Source organism: Balaenoptera acutorostrata, chromosome X, assembly GCF_949987535.1.
Source record: "Balaenoptera acutorostrata chromosome X, mBalAcu1.1, whole genome shotgun sequence".
Taxonomy (NCBI): domain Eukaryota; kingdom Metazoa; phylum Chordata; class Mammalia; order Artiodactyla; family Balaenopteridae; genus Balaenoptera; species Balaenoptera acutorostrata.
Window position 1 is genome coordinate 105,594,595 of NC_080085.1, and position 7,118 is coordinate 105,601,712.

Sequence of the window (7,118 nt, forward strand, 5' to 3'; positions counted from 1 at the left end):
AATGTTTGTATTATTATTTTGAGCAAACTGTTACCTGAGAATAAGAAAGTATTTTACCTTCATTTATTCCTTCTTTGATGCTCTTCCTTTCTTTATGTAGATCTGAGTTTTTGACCTCTATTATTTTCCTTCTCTCTAAAGAACCTCTTTTAACATTTCTTCTAAGGCAGGTCTACTGGCAACAACTTCCCACATTTTTTGTTTATATGAGAGAGTATTCTTCAAATATTTTCTCCATTCTCTTCTTGCTTGCATGTTTCTGAGGAAAAATCAGATGTAAACTTTTTTTTTCCCCCTCTTTCTGGGTAATGTGTTTTTTCCTCTGGCTTCTTTCATGATTTTTTTGTTTTAGGTATATCAGTCTTAGGTATATCATCTTCAAACTACAGAAAACCAAGGTGTAGGTTTTGTTTTTTGAAATTTATCCTGCTTGATGATCTCTGAATTTCCTGGATCTGTGGTTTGGTGTCTGACATAAATTTTGGGAACTTCTTGGTCCTTATTTTTTCAAATATTTCTTCTATTCTCTGTCTTCTCCTTTTAGTATTCCCACGATGGATACGTTATCTTTTGTAGTTGTCCCACAGTCCTTGGTTATTCTGTATTTTTTTTGGTTTTCAGTCTTTGTTCATTTTGCTTTTCAGTTTTTGAGGTTTCTATTGATGTACCCTCTAGGTCAGATTATTTCCTTGGCTGTGTCCAGTCTACTAATAAGCCCATCAAGGCAGTCTTTGTTTCTGTTAGTGTTTTTGATCTCTAGGATTTCCTTTTTGGTTCTTAGTATTTCCATCTCTCTGCTTACATTGCCCATCTGTTCTTGCATGTTGTCTACTTTATCCATTAGAGCCCTTAGCGTATTAATCATAGTTGTTTTAAAATTCTCAGTCTGATAATTCCAACATCCCTGCCATGTCTGATTCTGATACTTGCTCTGTCTCTTCAAATTATGTTTTTTGCCTTTTGTTATGCTTTGTAACTTTTCCATGATAATCAGACACAATGTACTAGATAAAAGAAGCTACTGTACATAGGCCTTTAGTAATGTGGTGGTTGAGATGTTGGGGGAGGGGGATGCATTCTATAATCCTATGATTAGGTCTCAGTCTTTCAATGAGCCTATGCCTCTGGACTGTGAAATTCTCAGGGTTTTTTTCTCCTGCCTCAGGTGGGACAAAATGACTAGAGTGGGCTGGAGTTGGGTATTTCCCTTCTCTAGGTCAGTTAGGCTCTGATAGTAGCCCAGCAGGTTAGACTCTTGTTAGTTTCCCCTGAAGGCAGGTCTTTCCAAGAAGAAGAGTTCTCTGGGTATTTCAAGATGGTTCCTTTTCCCCTTCCCTTCCCAGAACCTGAGTGGATTTTTTTCCCCCTGATATTTACTGTGGGAACTTGGTTGAGCTGCTGGAGATAAACCTTACCACATTGTGGGCCCGCCTATGACTGGGACCTCTTGGAATTTTTAACTCAAAGTTTCCCACACTGAGACTTCAGCAGTTCATCAATTGTAGTTCAGATTTTCCTACCCTGGCATTGGTTCCCAGGGTGGTTTCTGCTCATGAGTCTCTGCTCTAGTAAGCTACAACTCCCCGTATTTGCCTGTATGTCTCTCCAGTCTTGGGGGCTGAAGTTTGCCCTGTGTCCTCCCCTCTCTCATGGATCCAAGAAGAGTCATTGCTTTTTTAGTCTGTTCAGTTTTTACTTGTTGTTAGGATGGAGTGGCAACTTCCATGCTCCTTACATGTGAAACCAGAAGTCTGAAATAGAATCTTTACAGAGGTAATCAAGTTAAAATGGGACATTATTCCAATGTGTCTGATGAGTAGGCCCTATTCCAATGTGTCTGATGTCCTCATTTAGGTTTTTTTGCAAAACAATTTTTTTGAACTTCACTTGACTCCTTTGTTTCCATATCTCTGTTAAAATTCTTCATCTCTTCATGCTTATTGTCTTTTTCACTTGTTCCTTTCATATATATCATAAATGATTTAATGAGTTCTTTAATATAACATAAAATAATCATAGTTATTATAAGTACCTCTCTGATAGTTTCAACATCTGAGCCATCTCTGATTGCTTAATCTGTTGACAATGGCCTGCTTTTACTTCTGTTTACTAGTTTTTGATTAAATGGTGGAGATAATGTAGAAAAAGTATAACTGAGGTAAATATTATTTGTGTTTGGGAATGGGCTTCCTCTTCTTCTTTTAAGCCATTAATGTATGGTTGAGTCAATGTAGTAAGGAGTAAGGTGGATTTAGGTTTTCTCGTTTATTTTTACCTTCAGGGCATCACAGTCTTCAAATTCTTCTAGCAGTGGGCTGTTATTATCTTGTACTTAGAGTAGTGGCTGGATTACAAGATAGTTTTTTCTCAGTGTTTCAGTCATCCCTGGATGCCTTCACCAAAGGTGGGAGGGTTTCTCTCCATTCTCTTTCCTGTCCCACAGTGGTAAACTACTGTTGCTTATTGCTTGTGCTCTGCTAATTGTGTTTGGGGGTAGTTCTCTGTTGTTCTGATCCAGTCTAGTCTTAAGCAGACCCTGTTAGTTTACCAGTTTACAGCTTTTATAACAACTTCAACTCAAATCTACAAACTCAGGGGGAGAGAACTCGATGTAAAATTCAAAGCTCTCCTTCCATCTTTATCCTGGAAGCTGCATCTCAGTGTTCCCCACAGTCACACGAACTCTAGTTCTTTTGTCTTCTCATATTCTCTGTCTCATAGCAACAGGAGTAGTTATATCTTTTTAGAAGTATGTTCTTGAATCCAAGAAGGCTTCATGGAGGTAGTTTTACTTGAGCTGGGATCTAAAAGATGGTCAAGATTTCTATAGGCAGAAATGGGTAGACAGCGAATTCCAGAAAGAGCCATAACTGAGAGCAAAATATAGTCAGCATTGGAAGAGGTATGGTGTGCCCCTCTAGGAGTGTAGTGATGTTTGAGGGTATCATCTAGATGATCACAGAATTCCCTGATGCATAAATGCAACTATTTTGTGAGACTTGGGGCCATATTTGTATCCCATGCTGGTGAAACAGACCATACTATTTATCTAAGTGTAGTGTTTGGGGATATGAGCCTATCATATCATACTCTTTCTCATTTTCATCTGCCTGCAGTGCCCCAAAGGAATAGCCCCATATTCCAGAGAGGAATAATTCTGGGAAAAATACTCGTAAGAGAACATGAATTAAGTTGCATAGATTGTGAAACACAAGTCATTGTCCTGTTTTTTTGTTACAGTGTAAAATATTGTACCCATTTAAATCTGAACTAGAAACCAAAACCCAAGAAAAATTATGAGCATCAATTTGCGTAGAGGCTAATCACTGCAGTACCATATTGTGTCCCATTCTTTTCCATGTCACCTCCACCCATCTGCCCATCTATGTCTGTTGGTAAGAACAGTGAAGGGGGGAATGAAAACTCTACTAAGGTGAAGAGAACAAAACTCTTGTTCATTTCTCCTCAGCTGCTCAAAAACAAAACAAAACTTCAGAAGATGAAAATAATTCAGTATCTATGTTTCCTGGATTTATTTTGTTTATCCAAAGCAATTTATCCAGATAAACCTTCCTTATACTTCTGTGGTATTTGATTATACCATCAGGAAAAATTGCTAAGTTTTAAGAAAATATTTGTTGTTTAAAGCTTATAAGAAGTAGGCTTGAGAAAATAAATTATGGTTGTAACCCAAATCAAACTAGTTCTTTATCACCTGGCATTATTACCATTTTTGTTTTAATGCTTTTAAATTAGTTGGTAGGTGAAGAGAGTGGGTCACCACACCTTGGTGTAATGATATTGCTGGGAAGGTATCATCTTGATGCAAACAAAACCTCCTCATCGATGCTGAAATGGAGCTATGATATGAGATTAGGGGAATTCCTGCAGCTTGTATGTATTGAAGCACATTATATATTTATGTCCAGATCTAGGTTTGTTTCAAACCTCTTTTGCTGTTCTCTCTTTGGCTCTGCCAACTGAATGGGTGAGGGATTCAGTCTCCCATGCTAGGGCTTCTCCTAAGGGAAAGAGATGGCACACTTCCATTTTGATATAAATAGGCTGACTTTCTGTTTCTCTAAGCCTCCATTTTGTGTACTGAAAGAAAAACAAAAGGATACAGCCGATGAGGTCCATCCCTCTAGCGTATGGTACAGAGCCAAAGATACACTGTGTGTGACTGTTCTTGTTGATACTTGGTGTGCTTATAAAAAAAGCAAGCTTTCATTAGGTTTTAATTTTGTAACAGTTGTAAGCACCTTACATTTCATTTAATCTTTCCAATAGCCCTGTGAAGTAAATGCTTTTATTTTCATTTTATAAAGATGGGGACACTGAGCCTCAGAGTTGAAGTGAATTGTCCAAGTCACACAGTCAATGTTGGAGCTGGAATTTTAGCACAGGCAGTCTAACTATAGCTTCCATGCTCTTAACCGGGGATTGGCAAATTTTTCTGTAAAAGTCAGATGGTAAATGTTTTAGGCTTTGCAGGCCTTATGGTCTCTGTTGCAACTACTCAACTATGCTGTTGTAGCACAAAAGCAGCCATAAACAATATATAAATTAATGGGTATAGCTGTGCTCCAATAAAACTTTATTTATAAAAACAGGTGGATGTCAGGATGTAGACTGTGAGCTGTTTGTTGTATTGCTTGTTGAATTCTGCCCTTTAACCACTATGAAATACTGTCACATTATTAAGGATTAATAATTCATGAGTAACCAAGGTATTTTCCTTGTTCTTTTATGGAGATATACAGTGGTCTTAGTCTTGTAGAATAAAAAAACCAAAAGGATACTTAGCATTTGTATTCTTTGGTTTATAAAAATATTTCCATATTTATATCTACATATACATCTATCTATATAAATGTATATACATAGATGTGGAGGTGCACATATACGTAGATGTGCGGGGGCATGCAGGGGTGTGTGTGCATATGTGTGCGTGTGTTTGGGATATATATATATATATATATACACACACAATATATATATACACATTTTCTATACTTTTACATGTGTAGAAGGACATCCATTAAAATGTTAATTGTGGTTATCTCTTGGATTGAGTTGGGGAATGTTCTGAATTTTCTTCTATAAAAGTGACTTTTCCAAGTTTTCTATAATGCATATTTATTACTAACTGAAATCAGACCAAATTAAAATTACAAAAATACATTTATCAAGTTTTTTATCCTGGGCAGGAGGCAGAGGAGAAAAGCAGAGAAGGCATAGCATTGGGTAGAAGCTAGAACCAGGAGAAATAGGCTGCTCAGGAACCTACCAAGGTTTAACAGATCTGACAGTATGAGTTTTTGATTTTCAGCTCCATATATATCCTTACTGTCTGATCTGTGAAAATGAATAAGGGCCTTTAAAATGGTTTTCTTTTTCTACTTATCATGATATCAAGTTTCTTTTTCAGCAGGCACTGAGAGACATTAGAAGAAATTTTTTACTTTCTGGTTCATGTATAACTCACACAATAGGCTCCTGCAGGACCAGTAGCTTCCCCAGAGTCCAGCTCCTATAGTGTGGGGTGGCTTCTGCAGTACGTGGGATCCAGCAGCTCCCAGCTGCTGAAAGCTTCCTTTGGTAACCCCCTCTTAGGTGGTTTCGTAGTGAAGTGTCTATGATAAGATACTTCCCATGAACCCACATGAGAGTGAGTTTCTGACAAGTTCCAAAGAGCAGATTTCTAGCAAGTTTTACTGATGTGGCACCACAGCAACCTCTCTGCCATTTGGTTAGCCATAGTTAGCTCCTCTCTGTCAATGTCCGGATCTCAGACCTGTTAGAGGTGGGTTATGGGGGTAAGGAGGAACTCTTCCTTGGGCATTCTATCTTACCCTCAGGGATAGTGATTGCTCCTTATATGTGCTATTTCTATACTTAGAATTGTCTTTATTTTTTCCTAGCCAATCCCTAGTTACTCCAATCTCCTGTTATAATTATAATTCTTTATATTAAACTTGTTAAAATTACTATGTCATTTATTTCTCCTTTGTGGACCCAGGCTGATACACCAGCATACTGAATATGGCTGCTTAGGATGTCTAAGGACCAGGAGACATTCTTCTTAGGTAACCAAGAGGGAGAAAATTAAAATGGGAAAGTGAACATTGACCTTTCTGACAGATACACAAGGGCTAAATCAGGAGTGGGTTTATAATCCAGAACCAGGTGCTGTTGTACTTATTTTCTGAGTTGGATGAAACTGCTCTCAGTCTTTCCTTGATACCTTTCACATTGCCTAACTGATATGGACTTTATATCTTAAAGTTAGTTTCATGCATGTGGTTAAATACCTTTTTCTAGAATGGGAATGTTATAGAATGGCAAGTATAGGTTTGGAGCCAGGCAGATCTATTTGAGTCCTGGCTTCATCATTTACTAGCTATATGACCTTATATAAATAAATTAGTCTGAGTCAGTTCAGTTTCCCCCTTTGTAAAATGGGGACAGTACTACCTACCTAACTCGTTATTGAAGGATTAAGAACAATGAGTATAAAAGCCATAATATGGTGCTTCATACATAGTAATTGCTAAGTAAATGGTCGCTAGTAATTATTGTTGTTATTGTTCAGTGTGCACAGAAAATTACTCTTTAAGTAGATGCAGAGAAAACGAGGAAGCAAGAGTTTTGACCTCAAAGCTGGACCCACACATTTGTCAGGAGGAGATTGTAACATGGCAGTGTGAAAGACTTTCCCTTAGCCCCTTTCCTTTCAGGAAGACCCACATCTATAGCCTATAATTGGGCAATGAAGAGTCAGGATGGGGTCCAAGGGCAGGGATGGGGTCCAAGACCCACATCTATAGCCTATAATTGGGCAATGAAGAGTCAGGATGGGGTCCAAGCACTGGTCCTGTTAGGTCCTGACTTAGCTCAGTGTGTTTATGTGCAAGTGAGAGGGGCTGGCTCTCACTTAAAGGGTGATAGTGATTGAGTAATGATCATATGATACCAATAGTTATGACTCCTCCTGCTCTCTGCATGAGTAGGCTTGCTCTTGATACAGATTCTCCTGATTTCTCGGGAATAAAGAGAGGGCTTATTTGATATGCATACCAGGATGTGTATATGTGTTGGGGTGGTGGTGAGTATCT